Source organism: Saimiri boliviensis, chromosome 15, assembly GCF_048565385.1.
Source record: "Saimiri boliviensis isolate mSaiBol1 chromosome 15, mSaiBol1.pri, whole genome shotgun sequence".
NCBI classification, from domain to species: Eukaryota; Metazoa; Chordata; class Mammalia; order Primates; family Cebidae; genus Saimiri; species Saimiri boliviensis.
In genome coordinates, this window is record NC_133463.1 from 87,425,594 (window position 1) to 87,442,296 (window position 16,703).

The window sequence follows — 16,703 nt, forward strand, 5'->3', positions numbered from 1 at the left end:
ATGTAAGGACAAACTGGCTTGGAGTCATCTAAAACATTTTGGGGGGCAGGGGTGGAAATGGGAAGATGATGGTCAAAGGGTACTACAAAGTCTATTAGCAGGAGAATTAAGTTTTCCTTTGGGATATATTGCACAACGTGGTGAATAGAGTACATTTCAAAACTGTTAAATTACAAATGTTCTCCAAGTATTTGAGGTGATATGTTAATAAGCTTAATTACTCTGACTGTATTTGTAAATCATGACATCAGTTTATACTGTATAAATATAACATCAAATTACAATTTTTTTAAGATTTTTTTAATTGACATTCTGCTTGTGCTTTCTTTTCCCAATATGATTCTTTGGCCATCTCTTCCATCCCTTACCATCAGGCATGTTTTTTTCTACATTTCAGGTGTATAAGAGTCTTCCTGACCCTCAGTCAAGCCCTTTAAGTCCCTTGGGATCTGTTTTCTCCATCGAGTTCTTTCAGCTTCCTCTCCCCACTCATGACATGCTCAATTACCTGCTCTCTCTTTCAGTTGTATCAGGCCAGGTCACAAGGTTGCAGAAGAAACCATAGAAACAAGGAGTCTGTTTTTTGCTACCCAGCGCCCTCGCTGGGGCTGGCACGCCCCCAGCTCCACTGACTCCAACCACAACTGTGCTGGACAGCTCCTCCCCTTCAGGCCCGCAGGTTTCATAGTTTTGCCTCAAGGCTTTCTCCAGTGCCCAGACGCCACTGGGCTTTCCAGGCTAGAAAAGTGCTGGCATTAATGTTTCTGGGGGTAGCACTCAGATAATGAGATGTAGAACAGGTAGGCTCCTGACTTATTAATTCACTTACTGATCCCAGGCATCCGAAGGACCTGAGGTTCTGTTGCTGGCGGTGGTGACTGCCATGATGTTGCCTTACCATGACTCCTCTTGCTCCCCCTTTTCCCCCCTCACCACTGCTTCATTAGACTTATCTGAAAGAGACTATAACATCCAAGTACTTATATCAAAATCTGTTTTTGTAGAAACTTGGCCAGCCCAAGGCAACATCGTGAGAGGAGACCAGGTTTTAAACACCAAGACATCTTTCCTGTTCCTTTCTCTGATATCCGCTGGGACTCCCCTAAGCTAGACACCAGAGGGCACGGAGCCTGTTCACAGGTAGCAGGTAGGTCAGCCCCTGAGCAGACAGCAGGGAGGGAGGGGACACACACGGAGACTGGGCAACAAGAGCCAGTGGAGGGTGCCATCTATGGGCCCTTTAAAAACAAAACTCAGGCAGGGCACAGTGGCTTACACCTGTAATCCTAACACTCTGGGATGCTGAGGCAGGTGGACAGGAGTTTGAGACCAGGCTGACCAACATGATGAAAGCCTGTCTGCTAAAAACACACAAAAAGATGAGCCTCGAGATCAGGAGCTTGAGACCAGCCTGGCCAACATGGTGAAACCCCATCTGTACTAAAACTACACACAAAAGAAATTAGCCAGGTGTGGCAGTGCACTTATAATCCCAGCTATTTGGGAGGCAGAGGTGGGAGAATCACTTGAACCCAGAAGGTGGATCTACAGTGAGCCGAAATTGTGACACTGTACTCCAGCCTGGGCAGCAGAGCAAAGACTGTCTCAAAAAAACTCGAACAACCTACTTTCAATTGGACATGAACTGTATTATTCACAATTGATAACTAGAAAGCACATACTATGATGTTAGAATTATCTTACATACTAAGTTCCAGTCGCGTCCTTTCTTCAGGTTAATTTTTACTTTATTTTACCCTCTAAACTCTAAGGACAAACCTTAGTTATGCTAGGGATTTCTGTAACATTGAGATCAAGACCTACTATAAACAGATGCTTACCTCTTCCTCAGAAAAGGAGAGGACCAGTCCATGAATCCTGTGAGTCCAAGTTATCAGTGGTTCTATAAATGCCGCTAGACTATTGGTGATTAGGGCTGCTAGGTTCCGCTTTGTCAGGAAACCTAGCTCCCTGGCTGCCTCCTTCAATCTCTAACTAGATCTCCTGTCCTCAGTCCCCTTTGCCTTAAGGGGTCTGCAAGCATGACAGCCTTTGACCAATGAGATCCAGAAAAAGGCCACAGGATAGACCTACCAGAGGCCCCTTCAGACATAAGAGCTCTTTTCTCCTGTGAAGTCTTTGGCTGTCCTATAAGAATCTTGAACTGAATATCCCCTGCTCTGGAAGCCACGGTGAGGCTTGGGTTATTGATTCAAAATCATACATCAAGGCAGAAATGGCTGTGCCCTGGACTGGTCTCACAACCTAGAGCCTCCTCATCATGAAAACCAGCAACAGGCAGGGGCTTCATGCAGGTGCGGTGGGGAGAGTAGCTAAGTCCTAGAAGCATGGAGCCTGGAGCCCAAGCGGGAAAGGCAGGCAGAGAAGCCCTTCCTGATGCCCTTAACTGAATTGTTCCCCATTAATTTGCATTTTTGAACTGGTAATTCTGTTAGAGATAGCCATACCTTGTGTGGTTCTCTATTGAATATAAGCTGTCATGTCAATTTCTACATTGGAAGGTACACAATAGTCACTGGTGGACATTCCACTTTGTGTGCATAATAAAGAAAATAGCTACCATGGCATTGCCCAGGGAGAGTCAAGCCCTGCCTTCTGGGTGTTCTTATTTAATTCAGTAGCTCTGTTGGTTTCTGAGGACTAATGGTGATGGGTATACTCACTCTACCTATCAGCAGATAACCATGTAAAGCCTCAGCATGTAACTTGCTCAATCCAAAAAAAAAAAAAAACCCATGTTATGGCAGATGTCCTATAAGATTGTGAGCAGAATTTCTGCCATAAAACCTGGCCTGAAATTCTCTAATGCTGGCTCTTAATCTGAGAAGTAAATGAGTAAAAGTGACAGTGTTGCCTCTAGGTATCCCCTTTAGTAATAAAACCAGGTCAGCTATTCCTGGGGTGTGAGTTGATGTTGGGGCCTCAGCAGGAACACAGGAGGCCATTAGGAACCTTCACCGCCCCAGGAAACTTGAATCTCAACTTCAGTTCAAAGTACTGACTGGGCAGCAACATTACAGTACTGCTGTAAAATTAAACAGTAGCAACAGAATTTGAGGACTTGTTCATGGGATGTATTTAGTGGTCCATTATGGCTCAGTTTGATAAAAGTTCTGGTTAATCTCTTAGACAGATGGTCTTCCTTTTGTAACTCCTACTGTTTCCATGTTCTGTCACCACAAGTTTGGGGATGTGTGAGGGCTATGGTCCCAGACAACCGTGGGGGATTCCACGGTTGGGGGGAAGGTGAAACCCTATCATGCTGTCTCTACTGAGGTGCACTAAAGCCATTGCCTCTGCATTGGAAGAAATGAGCTTACTGTTTAAGTTGCTCAAAGCGACACAGCCAGTTACCAGTAGAGAAGGAACTGACTCCCCGTTCTTCCAATTAGGTTGAAAGACCTTCATCACATGGTGCCGGAAATTGGCAGGATGGAGCTGTAGCCCCGGACTTACCATGAACTTTGTAACCTTGTGCGAGTCTCCTAAGTGATGTGGTACTGAGTTTCTCGCATCTGCAAAGAAGGATGCATTCCGAAGGTTTTATAAGATCTCACCTCCATGAATGACATAGTGAAGGCTGAGCAAGGAGCTGAGAGTTGGTCATGTCCCAGGCTTTTTGTTGGAAGTGGACTATTTGTGACACCGGCTGAAAATGCCATCCACCAGCAAACATGCTGCATTAGGGGTCTCGAGAGAAAAGAAACCAATGGTGTGTGTGTGTGGAGACTTAGAAATTGGCTCACATGACTACAGAGGCCAGGTTTCAGGATCTGCAGTGTGAGACAAAACCTGGAGACCCAGAAGAGCCAATGCGATGGTTCTGGTCTGAAGGCCAGTAGGCTCAAGACTGGAGAACCAGTGTTCCAGTTGTTCAACCACAGGGAAAGAAGCCAATGTCTCTGTCTGGATCTGGACACAGGCAGGAGGAATCTTTTCACTTTGCAAAGGGTTGACCTTTCCTTTTTCCTACTCGGGTCTTCAACTGCGGTTGAAAGAAGCCCACCCGCATTACAGAGGACACTCTGCTTTACTCAGCCTACAGATTGAAACAATCTCATCCCAAAGTGCCCTCACAGAAACGCTCAGAACAGTGCTTGAGCAAATATCTGGGTAGCCATGGTCCAGTCAAGTGGATATATAAAACTTACCATGATACATGCCAGCTGTCTCTAAAGAGAGTAGATGAGGTTCAGGGTTCTTTGTTGAAAATGCATGAAACAGACACTAGAAAATGTCTCAAAAATCTAAATCTTCGAGTTAACATGGTGTTTTAGTTTTGTTCTTACATAAGGAATGATACTAATGGCCTCTTATGATGCTTAACACACTGCAGTTAGAGCCCCATCTTAGGAGTTACTTGGAGAACCTTTTAGAAACCCATCCTATGATGCGCACAGTTGGACTACTGTTCTGGCTTCCGTCTCTGCCCATCACATGTTCAGACTGTCAGTGTGTGTACAAGGGTGGTGTTAGATGTTTGCCAGGCAGAGAGATGGTTCTCAAACAATACATGACCCTCTGCCAGCATAAAATCTTTCACTCACATTCCACAAAACAGGATGAATGTTGTAACAAAACAGATATTGTTTTTGATATTACTTCTGAAATGCTGAGTTAGATGGTAGTCTTACTCAACAATATAAAGCCTATAACTCAGTCCCACAGCACTTTTACTTTGAAATCTAAATGTCTAGGGCCACTTACTAACAGGGCTTGTGTTTCTGAAGATTAAAATTTGCTGGTAACATCCACGTTTTCCCATGAGGTCTGAGTCCAGTACTTAGGATGCTGTGCTGCAGGTTGAGGGGTATCCACTGTGACCCCTGAAGTTAACCTCTGGGATGGATGGATGGAGACAGAATCGATGTCATCCCAGGGAGAGGGGAAGCTGGGCCCCTACAGCTGGATTCTGCCACCATGATAGCACCAAATACGCTCACTTATGAAATGAGGCCCCAAAGAATGAGTGAAGATGTGATACTGAGACTTGTACGAGGGATACTCAAGGTTGTAAGATAGTATTTGCTGGGACTATGCTCATTCTTAAATCACATGTGGCCACCAGATTGAGAATCGTGTACAAGGCACATGTCAGACAACTGACTTCCTAGTCACTTAAGCATCTACTAAGGAATGAGCAATTTGGCTTCAGACATGAGCATATTTCAAAGTTCTGGAATGTATTTTCTGGGGAGAATAGCTGGCACCGGGACAGTTTTAGCCCCTGAAGGCTTAGTGGCTATGAGAATTCTTATATATTAAAAGAACATCTAGTATAAGAAGGGTTAGTGTCAGTCATCATGTCAGGAGTAGGGTCTGTGTATATTAACAGCAAAGCAGGCATGGTTCAAAAATTTTCTAACCAGCTCTCAAGAGGTAGAATGAGTTGGCTCATCAAGCAGATACTTTATCTCCCTACTAATAGCTAAGTTACATGGTTTGGATGTCTGTTCCTCCATCTCATGTTGAAATGCAATCCCCAATGTGATGGGAGGTGATTGGATTATGGAGGTGGATCCTTCCTATCTTGGTGCTGTCCTCACAATGGTGAGTGAATGAGTTCTCACGAGACCTGGTTGTTTCAAAGCACATGGCATCTCCCACCTCTTACTTGGTCCTGCATGCAAGACTCCTGCTCCCACTTCACCTTCTGCCATGAGTAAAAACTTCTGGGGCTTCCCCAAAGGCTGAGCAGATGCTGGCACCATGCTTCCTGAATGGTTTGCAGAACGTTGAGGCAATTAAATCTCCTTTATTTATATAAATTTTATACTCTGAAGATACTTATAACAATGTAAGGCATGACCTGATAAAACAAGAACAGTTGATCATTTGCTCATGGTCTAGAGGTAGGTGAGTGGAGTGTGAAATGGGCATGATGCTGACGGCTCCCACCCACCAACCTCATTAACTGCCTTCCTCACTGACGAACCATGTGGCTGTTACCATAAACCACATTGAGGACTTGCTTATTTTATACTGTGTTCTTCCCCTTCCAGGAAATGAGATGAGTCTCCAAAAGCACTCTATCTCCCCTGGGTAGGTGAGGTACCACTGGCGGAAGTGAGCGGAGTTTCCTGCTTATCCACAAACTTCTTTCTGAAATCAGTTAATTCCATTTTTCTACAGGGGATAACATTCTCTCTCCATTCCTCTTGACCTTCATTCTGATTCTAGCAGTCTTTTCAAGCTGAGAAATTCCATTTTCATTAACTGGTTTTTCTCAACTATTAACCTCTAGTGTCTTCTATTCATTAACCAAATGTGGGCATCAGCTATGTATCAGGCACTGTTCTGTGTACAGGGGCATCTGTGAACAAAATGGTGAGGTCTCTGCTGTCATGGAGCTTCTAGTGGAAGATACTAATGACAGCTCTAGTGGGGGAATAGAGGAGAGGAAAGGAGCTATGGAGTGGGGTGGGCTTCCATCAGCTGTAACAACTTCCTCCTCAAATGGCAGGTCTCCTTTGCTTCCCCTACACATAAAATTTGACAAATTGGATAATCAATCTCGGCTGAGACAGGCCTCTTCCTTCTTCCTTTGAGTTGACTTCCTTGATGTAGCCAACACCATTCCAATTCACTTGCAAGCTGAACTTTGGTAACATTCCTTGGTAGAAGCAAATTCCCTGCGGTTCCTTCTGCCTCATTGTCCAGTCCACCACACATGGCATTTGATGTTGTCATGGAGGGAAGTAGTATCCAATCTTTATTACAGAAAATTACACTGTAATAAGTGTAATACAGCAAATTACACTGGTGTCCAGGGTCAAATCTTTAGCTATGTTTTAATAAAACTAAGTTTGTCCCATTGCCTTCACTGGCTTCCACCCAAGGCAGACCCTGAGATAAGGGTTTACTTTGAGCACAGGACTGGCAGAGTGGGGCGGTGATAGAGAGTGAAGGCAGCCAAGAATAAATGTCTTAAGAAGCCAGTTCACACAGTAAAGGACTGGAGATGAACCCTTTGGGAAAGCTCTAGGAATCACATATACAACAGACTTCAGAGTGGTCCTGGACTGAGAGCTAGGTTATTGTATACTCCAGACAGGTATCTGCCATTGACTTAAAGGGTGCCTCTGGGAGATGTGAATTCCAAGGCACTTCTAGCCCATTAATGTGTGCAAAGTGGCTCTGCAGCCTGCAGGCAGCCCTCCAAGAAGATGGAGCCATTTGCTCTGGGATGTCAGTCTGGTATGCACAGAAATTGTGGTACTGGTACTCAAGAATGTGGGTGGAGGGTTGACAATGTTTTACTAGGGTTGGAGTATCGGGTGCTAAGATGAAGATTAATTTGTCCTTTAAGGTCTAGAATACAGACTAGGCATCAATAACAGTTAATGGGGCTGGGTATGCGGTGGCTCATGCCTGTAATCCCAGCACTTTGGGAGGCCGAGGTTGGCAGTTCACCTGAGGTCAGGAGTTCAAGACCAACCTGGCCAACCATCCCTACTAAAAATACAAAAATTAGCTGGGTGTGGTGGTATGTAATCCCAGGTATTCAGGAGGCTGAGGTAGGAGAATCACTTGAACCTGGCAGGTAGAAGTTACAGTGAGCTGAGATCACACTACTGCACACCAGTCTGGGTGACAGGGCAAGCCTCTTTGTCCAAAAACAGTAAAGGTAAAGATAAAGGCAGGGTTTCCATCTTCTTTGCAATTAAAATGGTATTTTTAAAAATATGAACAGTATATATAAGACCTTTATTATAAATTCATATTTTCTCATCTCATGTCTTAAATGCAAACCATCTGTGGAGAACTTGTTTTTCCCTCTATGATGGTAGAGTAGTGATATTGGCCTTGTTCTGTCTTGGATCAAGCCAGCCCTTCATTGAAATCTCTTAATATCCTAAATTTAGTCTTGGATCTGTGGAAACCATGGGAAACATTCAGATAGAGTCCTCAAGCCAGGTCACTGGCAGTGTCTGCTCAAAATGGGTAGGTAAGCCTAGGAAATGATTCTGTGTAACCAGACGACTGTACCACACCCCTCTTCCTCAGTACTGCCTAGGATCCTCCAGCTTTCAGTTAGAAAGGTGAATAAGGTGAAGCTGTGCCTGAGGGATGGGAGTGTGACCAACTAGCCAGGGACTTGGTAGTCATGGGTTTGTTAAAGTGACACCCAAGGACCTTTGCAGGCCTGCAGGAGGGCTTACTGTGCTGCTATTTTAACCCTGTAGTTCCTGAGCATTTATTTGTCCAATATCCAGGAGGCTGTTATCTCAGACGTTCTTCATTGGTGACGGGCAGATTTTCTGGAATACTTGCGGAGAAATAGGGACTTAGTCCTGGTAGGATATAAGTTATCTCGAGGGTTAGAGGGGCATCGGGGCACCTGTGAAAACAACTTGAATGAGAACTGAGAAAGTAACCACGGCTCAAGATTAGTCTCTTCTACATGGGGAAAGAAATGGATCCTTTCATTACACGTTTTTCTTCATGCGCTTGGTGCATACGACCCTAAAACAGGCAATAATCGCTCTAGTCCGTAAGTTTATAAACATGTATTTTATAGCTGGTTCCTTTATTTACTAGAGTCTGATTCACAATTAGTCTCCTGGGGAATTACTGAAAATGATAGAATGGGGGACGCCAACACTTCATCCCTCCACAAAAACAACGAATTAGCTGGCGAAAATGGTCAGAGGCAACTTAAGAACACTAGATCGAATTAAAAACTTGGCAAGGGAACGCTTAACGAAGAAAGAAATTGCTGAATTCTGGTAAAAAACGCACGTAGCATTTTTACTCAGCCACTCACTGTCTTTCTACTTACCAGCCGGGAGGTAGCTGTGAAAAAGGGCACATATTCCTGGGAGATGTTCCTGGCTCCTCGGGAAGCAACGCGGACTTTATTCGCAGAACCGTGATTGTGTGTTTTGACCTACTTGGTAGCTTCAGCTCAAGGGCTTGTTCTGGTTTCAACTGTCTCATCTTCCCCAGAGATGAAGTGGGTGACAATGGTGAAAAGTATTTAAAGGCAAATGTGTAGCCACAGCTGCCTGAGGAAAGGAACGATGATCGGGTAAACAATTGATGCAAATGCCTATGGGGAACAGACTGGGGAAGGAGAGATCTGGAAGAATAAAGGCTTTGAAAAAACTATGTATACTGAGAAACCTAGAATGCCACACACACGCACACCTGTCTGGCACTAGACTCCTACTCAAAATGCCTGAAGAAGCTCTAGGCTTTCACCTCTGGCTGAGCTTCAGGCTCCGTACGAGAAGTAGAGGCTATATGAAGGCTCTTTGAGGCCATATTAAGTCCATATGAAGAAATCATGACTGTGGTGTTTCCTTTTGGGGTAGTGATAACTTTCTGGAAGTAAATAAGCGTGATGGCTGCATAACATTGTGAATACACTAAATACCATTGACATGTGCTTTAAAATGGTTAAAATGACTTTGTTAGGTAAATGTCCCATCAGCTGGAGTCTTCTGGGAAACACACAGCAAACCGAAGATTACTTAGGACACATGATACAACTATTATACTCCTAAAGAATCTCATGTCAGCATATCCAAGGCATATTTGTTGGAGCTGTACCATCTTTGGAACGGCCAAAAATATTGGATAAGGTGACTGGCAAGACAGATACACAGCACAGATTCCCCTGATAGAATTGATCTCACCCCTCAACGTTGGTGAGCTAATAGTAAAGTTTTAGTTCAAGAATCATCCCATTAAATGGGTGTCATCATGACCCAGGCTGAGACTACCACTGAAAATCCCCGTGCATTGGAAGCTATGCATTCAATGTTCTGTCTGCCGTCTCTCAGATCTAATTAATTTTAGGACTTGGGAATGAAGGGTTGATTATCTTCCAGTATATCAGTTACTTTGTCTTTGAGCTATGTTGGATCTTCATATCAAAGCAAAACCAGCCCTCTACCAAGACAGTCTATTCCCTGGTAACAATGGTCTCATGATATGCCACACCTGAATCTCTGCAGTGGCGTTCCTGTTTGCCCTCTTACGCCAGGTCCTCCAGGATGAAGACCCCATGGCCATTACTAGCTGCTCTGTCGTGGATTTCTGGAACAAAAAAAAAATCTGTCATTTAATGTAGAGTATGGAACTGTACAGATTCTCAGTCTGAAGCTAACGGAATGAGCTCAGGAAAGTCAAATGAGTCTGTCCCTAGTTCTTAAGCCTTGACACAGCTGCAGATGGAGTTCCTCTGGAGCAGACAGAGACTAATGTACAAGGTATTTATTGTAGAGTGCTTTTGGAATCAATGCCTGTGGAAAGAAAGGAAGCAAGGTTGGACAGAGAGGCTGAGTTATGACACACAGAATTGATCTCAACCCTCAATCTTGATGGGGGTAGAGGCCACAGTTTACCATGTAGAAAATTTTGAAGCTGGGATGATTCTTAGCTATCCCAAAACCTGGGGAGAAGGCCAGGCTTTTATAACCCTGCCTGTCGACACCATGGGAATGAATGATGCCTGACGTTAGGCAGGCAAGCTCTCTTCATCTGAGACCATCCCCCATACAGTAGTGAGAGCTTAGGGTTTTCTTCAGGTAGCACTTTCCTAGGCGGTGGAGGGGAGAAGACTGTTTCAAGGGGGATTTGACCAGTATATGATGGTGTCCATCCCAGTCTATCCTTGTACCACCCAGATCCACCTCTTCGTATAAGTTCAAAAAGTTACTATAAGATTTTAGTGGCGCTTGCTTTCTGAAGGAAATATGAAAGAGGGAGGTTAAAGAAGCTATATCCCATGAAACAGCCACTGTTGGGGCTGCCACCTGATGGACAGCATCGTCCTCCTCTACAGGTGGACTTCTTCTGCCTCGTGTAGCACCTCTGCTAGCCTTGGGGGCTTCCCCAATAGCACGACCTAGACTCTCGTCCCTCATGAGTCCAATCTCCTGGACATCACATTTTTCTGAGGCCATGAAGGCTGTGTACTTGCCTGTCTATGATTAAAATGGAGCAAGAGACCACCAAGAAGCACTCAGGTAGATCATCTGGGTGCTAAAGCTTATTCATTCCTACTTGCCAGCGCGAAAGCAACCCTACCTCCTCCTGATGACCAGAGTCAATGACCCCTGCAGTCATTCTTGTCTGCTGGTTCCCCAACTCAAGGAGTCAATGGTGCTTAGGAGCAACCGGAGCTTATGGTTAACTAGGTCTCTTGCTGTTGCCTCTCTTGGGAACCAGTACCTCCATGTCTGAAAAGCCCCAAATTGTGAGATCAGGAAGAGGAATGAAACAAAACATATGGGTCACTGAGAGTCGGGACAAATGAAATCCATGTCTACCTGTGGCAGTGTCAACCATGATCCACCTCCTGCATATTTAAACTCACTTTGTATCAATGACTTGGCTCTATAGAAAAGTCTGATTTGAAGTGTTCTGAATCGGGAGACTGTCGCCCAAAGTATTTCCCCCAAACAGGTGCTTCCACTCCCAAGGAAGAATTGTGTAGTAGAGGAAGTTACTTGGACCTCTGAGTTGTCTAGAACCTATGTTCCAAAGAAAAGTTTGGCCCCTGCCTGGCTTCCAGGAGGTAGCCTTAAAAAACCTCGTAATATCCTGCAAGATAAGTGTCTCCATTTACTGGAGCCTTTGGCTCTACCGGATAGTCTATACTAATAATGAGGCTTGTACTGGGGGGTCTTGGGCCACATACAGCCTGATGTCTATAGGGGCTGGAGACTAAGGTCAGCCCCCATTGAAAACCCTGGACAGCAAGGCTCAGCTGAGCTTCTCTGGTGGGCAACACATTCCCGGTATTGTCATACGTTGTTACCAGCAGCTCTAAGTGCTGCTTGCCAGCTCTGCTAGGAGAGGACAACGGGAAGCTATATGCCTAGCTTTTCCTGAACTCTACCCTGATAGGCCTTTTTTCATTTCTGGTCTTAATGTACAACCTTTCACTGTAATAACTGTAACAGCTCTTCCGAGTCTTTCAAGGGAATCATTAACCCTGAAGGTGGATTTCAGGCCCCCTGAACAGAGTGCTATAGAGGTGGTCCCATTGTGAATCAAGACCCAGGTTTTTCTACCTAATAAGTTGGTCATTTGTCATTGACTTTCCCAAGGAGGGGGTTGGGAAAAGACCTCCCAAGTTGAGGTACTTTGGCAGAGGGAAACTTCACAAAGAAGAGCAGCCACTGGCAGCCAACGCTGGGCCTGTGCAGGGCATGCTGCAGGAGCAGGAGCAGCAGCCACACCCCCTGCGCCCCTGAATGGTCTTTCGTCTCTCCATTCCCTTCCTTAACCCACTCATCCCTACCCCTTAATAAATCACTCACCTACATCCTCCTGCAACACTCCTGGGGAAAATCAATTTAAGCTGGTTGCTACCAAGAGTGGTCCTAGGAAGCAGACTTACAGAACGGAATATTTGGAGGAAGATTATTCACTGGCCAGATGACAAGGGGACCCCATTGCTGGCAATAGGTGGGCTATTGCTAGCAATGGTAGAGCTAGGGGAGTGGTTCTCAAAGTGTGGTCCCCAGGCCAGCAGCAGTATCTCTTAGGAACTAGTTAGAAAGGAAAATTCTCGGGCCCCACCCAAACCTGCTGAATCAGCCTCCAGTGGGGCCCAGAAGTGCGTGCTAAAGGCAGAGGCTCTGCCCCTGGGGAGTCTGTAAGACAGAGGGGCATGCACTGGCTTGAGCAGTATCTCTAGCATGTGAGAGAGAAAGAGGATAAATGGTACCTATAAGGGCTGGCATCCCTTGAGGTGTGGCTGGGTCAGCCAGCTATTAAGTTGGTACAAAGGTAATTGTGGTTTTTGACATAGAAAGTAATAGCAAAAACCACAGTTGTCTGCACCAACCTAATAGTCTTAAGGCCCAATATAAAGGTTAAAAAGGCCCCGTGGTGATATTTAGAGACCTGAATCTCCTAAGCCCTGTCCTCATGCAGGGAGCCTGGCTTAGGTGATTCTACATAGGTGGAGTTTAGGGCCCTGTTACTTCACAGGTTTTAGGCTTCTGGTCACCTCTGGCTATTTCCAAGCTCAATATCCGGTGGGGCACAGCAAGATGCCTTGCTTTCTGTATGGTGCTGTCACTTTCACATGGATCTATTACCTTTTCTATTTTGAAATCATGGGCACTTAAGGAATGTACTTGCCATACCGCACTGGGATTGACTGGGATTTATTTTCAAAGTAAAAATCCTAGGCTTATACCCAGGAATAGAGTTTCTGGATCATGTGGTAACATGATGTTTACCAACCTGAGTGAATGTTACGCTGCTAAAATCCTACCAGCAAGATACAAGAGGGTGGTGAATTCCTGTGATTGTATTGCTTCTGTGTCCATTTTGAAATAAGTTGGGACTCTCTTAGCCCAGAAGCAGGCATTGGTCACCTCTGATGCAGATTCTAGTTCCCTGCCTCCTCCCAGTTCCTCAGGATGGTCAATCCAGATATCTCTCTTATGCAGCTGTCTCCTGGTGATGGCACCTGCCTATGGGACAGCCAGATACAACCTACTTGGCTTGCCCTGCTGACCCAAGTGAACTGCAGGTAAGCTGCAGGAGCCACTACCTCTCAGTCACAGCATGACCCCACGGAACTCACACCTGCTTGCTCTAAACCCACCAGTCAGCTCCCCACGGGAAACCTAACGAGGTACCACCTGGACCCCAAAAAACCCTCAAGGCCCCTCACTCTTTCATTCTCCAGAACTAGCTGAGCATCTGTGTCTTGGATGGCTTCCCTGCTCTTCCCACTGGCCCTGTGAGTCACGCTGTGCTCTTCCTGGATCTGTAAATAAATCATCTTTGTGATCTCATGTTTTGCCAAGTTGCTGCCTGTATGTTTCACCTGATGGACACAATCAAATCTAACTTCTACCCAAGCTGGGGCTTCCCTTCTTTCCATGAGTGGCCGTAGTGGTAGAAATAAACTGGACACAGGTCAAACAAGAGTCACAAAGGCTTCTGCCAGTATAAACAAGTTTCCTGTGAGAGGAACCACCTGAACATGGGTCAGACACTTGAAGATTAGACCATCCACCATGATAAAGCAGTACCCACTCAAAGGTACACTGAATCATGCATTAAACATTGTTGAACAAGTCTTCAGGAACCCTACCAGGGCAAGGCCAGAATTTATATTTACAGCCATTCTTGGGATTTCAAACCAGCTGGGATTTTGATAAGGATTGCATTGTATATGTGGAGCAACCGGGGACTATTATAAATGGAATTGCTTTCTCATATCACTTTCAGATTGTTGGCTGCTAATGTATAGAAATATAATTTTTGGCCTGGTACGGTGGCTCATGCCTATAATCCCGGCACTTTGGGAGGCCAAGGCAGGCAGATCACGAGGCCAGGAGTTCGAGACCAGCCTGGCCAACATAGTGAAATCTTGTCTCTGAAATACAAAAAAATTAGCTGGTCGTGGTGATGGGCACCTGTAATTCCAGCTACTCAGGAGACTGAGGCAGGAGAATCACTTGAACCCAGTAGGCAGAGGTTGCAGTAAGCCAAGATCATGCCATTGCACTCCAACCCAGGTGAGTTTGAGACTCCAGTCTCAAAAAAAAAAAACACACAATTTTGGGGCATTGATCTTGTATTGCATGGCATTGTTAACTTGCTTAATTCTAGTGGGGGGATGCATATTTTTTAGGCTATTCTGTGTCCAAGGTCATGTCATCTGCAAATAGAGATAGTTAGCCTCTTGATTTCTAGTCATATCTATCTTTCTCGCTAAATTTCCTAGGCTGGATTATCCAGTTCAATGTTGAATAGAAGTGGTAAGAATAGCCAAGCTTGAACTTAGGAGAAAAGTGTTTACTTATTCGTAAGATAAGATTTGCACCTGCCATTTTGCTATGGTTATATGTAATGTCTTCATTCCTCTTAATTGCTGCTTTCTCTTGTGTTAAATGCTTATTTTTCATACCATTTTGATTCTTTTATTCATATAGTTTTGAGTTATTAGCGGTTGCCCTGGGTGTTATGATTAACAAGTTAATTGGTTCAGATTGTACCAACCGAATTTCAATAGAATTAAACCCTTTGCTTCAATATAACTCTATATTCTTCCTTTGTTCTATTGTCAGGCAAATTATATATTACTATAAACATGGCAATACCTTCAGTTATCACCTTATGGAGTTCTTTTTAAAAAATACTTCTAGATGTTACATTTTAGACCAGTTTTATAGGCATATAAATATTGAACTTGCTACATAGTTTTCATATACTCCCGTGCAATGTTTTCTCATTAACATATTACCTTTGTGTGATTAGCATAATTTGTTAACGAATGCTATTGGCACAATATTAACTAAAGTCTATAGGCTTTTCTGATTTTCTTAGATTTCTACCTAACATCCTTTTAATGTTCCTGGAGCCCTTTCAGAATACCTTATTACATTGAGTTTTCATGTCTCCTTAGGCTCTTCTTGGTTATGTTTCTCAGACTTCAGTGACTCTGTCTCCTCTTGCCTCAGCCTTCCAAAGTGCTGGAATTATAAGCAGGAGCCACAATATCTGGGAATAATGACTTTAATCTTGGCCTTTTTACCGGCCAGGTTGGTCAGATTTCTCCACCATAACATTACTTTCATTCACTCCCTTTCTAAACTGTACTCTTTGGAAGGAAGTCACAATGAACAGCCCACAGGGAAGGAGTGGGAAGTTACACTCCATCTTCTTTCATGAAGCACCTCAATTAAAATTTTTCTGCGTGAAAGATGTATCTCCTCCCCTGTTCATGAATGTATTCATTTATACTCGTAGGAACTCATGGATACTTATATTATACTTTAGTTACAATCCAATACTACTTAGTTTGTGCTTGAATTGACCAGGAAATTGGTTCCTATTCCCTTTTGACTTACCCCACTCCCCATCAACATGCCTTGTTTTGTTTAGTTGAGCACATTCTTACTTTCTGGCATTACAAGATGCTGCAGACTCACCTTACAGATTTCCTGCCACTGTCTGAGTGAATCATTAATTTCTGTAAGGAGCTTTGTTTATCAGAATGGTCTTAGAAACCAAGATCTGTGTCATAGTTACGCTTGTTGCTCTTGGAGTATCATTTCTTTTTAGGCCCTTGATATGTTTTTGCTGTGTCCCCACCAAACTGTCATCTTGAATTGTAACTCCCACAATTCTCATGTATCATGGAAGGAACCCAGTTGTAGGTAATTGAATAATTGGGGGAGGTCTTTCTCATGCTGTTCTCATGACAGTGAATAATTAGATTCCACTTGTCTATTTTGAATCTTATTACCGTTGCTTTTGGTGTTTTAGTTACGAAGTCCTTGCCCATGACTATGTCATGGATGGTATTGCCTGTGTTTTCTTCTAGAGTTTTTATGGTGTTAGGCCTCATGTCTAAAACTTTAATCCATCTAGAGTTAATTTTTGTGTAAGGTGTAAGGAAGGGATCCAGTTTCAGCTTTCTGCATATGGCTAGCCAGTTTTTCCAACAGCATTTATCAAATAGGGAACCTTTCCCCATCGACTGCTTTTGTCAGGTTTGTCAAAGAACAGATGGTTGTAGTTGTGTGGCACTCCTTCTGACGCCTCTCTTCTGTTCCATTGGTCTATATCTCTGTTTTGGTATTGGTACCATGCTATTTTGATTACAGTAACCTTGTAATATAGTTTTAAGTCAGGTAGCATGATGCCTCCAGCTTTGTTCCTTTTGCTTGGATATGCAAGCTCTTTTTTGGTTCCAT